The following is a 1086-nucleotide window of genomic DNA, read 5'->3' as shown; positions in this document are numbered from 1 at the left end:
TTTCTAATTGCCTGGTAAGCTCTGCTAGTTGCTTGGCAAACACCTTGTTTTGGGCTAGAATTGTATCAACATGGTTCAGCTCCATGACTCCCTTAGTGTTGTGCCTTTCTGATGCATAGTAGTACTCATTCTCAGCCACTGTCTCGATCACTTCAATGGCTTCTTCCACAGTCTTTTTCCTGTTCAATGAACCTCCTGATGAATGGTCTACAGCCTTCCTTGATTCATAAGAGAGCCCATCATAGAAGATGTGCAGTTGCACCCAATCATGGAACATGTTTGGTGGGCATTTCCTTGTCAAGTCCTTGAATCTCTCCCATGCCTCGTAGAGAGTTTCACCATCTTGTTGTCTAAAAGTCTGAACCTCAGATCGAAGCCTATTGACCTTTTGTGGAGGGTAGAAACGTGTCAGAAACTTGCTTTCCACCTCATCCCATGTTGTTAGACTCCCCCTTGGGAATGATTCCAGCCACTTAGCTGCTTTGTCCCTAAGTGAAAATGGGAACAAAAGCAGTTTATAGGCATCTTCCTGGACTCCATTGGACTTCACAGTGTCACAAATTCTCAGGAATTTTGTGAGATGTTGGTTTGGGTCTTCATTAGCACTTCCTCCAAAGGAACAATGATTTTCCACAAGTGATATTAGCTGTGGCTTGAGCTCAAAATTGTTGGCCTGAATGGGTGGTTTCTGGATGCTACTACCACAATTCCCAGAGGTTGGGTTTATGTATGAACTAAGAACCCTCCTCTCAGGGATGGCATCGTTTCCATCAGCTCTCTCATGGTTGTGAACTTCTCTATCCATGTTGAGATCTAAAGCTTCCTCAAAATTGTCCTCAGATTCTCCTTCAGATTCCTCTTCTCCCACTACTCTCTTCCCTCTTGCTTCCCTTCTAAGTCTATGAAGGGTCCTCTCTGGTTCGGTATATGGAGGAGTTGATGTCTCTCCTCTCCTACCTGTCATACAAGAACACAGCTCAAACACAAACAAGTGAAATACTCTTGGTTAATGGAAGAGTATGGTTAGCTCAATTGAGGAATTAATTCAAACAGTTAGTGAGTCAGTGAGTTAGTTGCATGAGTTTG

The 1086-nt window shown here is 43.6% G+C and overlaps 1 non-coding gene across 1 annotated transcript; it reads left to right on the top strand.

Annotated features, from left to right (window-relative positions):
* The first annotated feature begins 275 nt into the window (after window positions 1-275).
* LOC112788406 (small nucleolar RNA R71) lies at window positions 276-379 on the top strand. The gene has a single exon (XR_003195771.1). It is a non-coding gene; the product is annotated as a small nucleolar RNA R71 (small nucleolar RNA).
* Window positions 380-1086: the final 707 nt, after the last annotated feature.

This window comes from Arachis hypogaea, chromosome 20 (assembly GCF_003086295.3).
Source record: "Arachis hypogaea cultivar Tifrunner chromosome 20, arahy.Tifrunner.gnm2.J5K5, whole genome shotgun sequence".
In the NCBI taxonomy this organism is placed as follows: Eukaryota; Viridiplantae; Streptophyta; class Magnoliopsida; order Fabales; family Fabaceae; genus Arachis; species Arachis hypogaea.
This window is presented reverse-complemented; position numbering and strand designations above follow the sequence as displayed.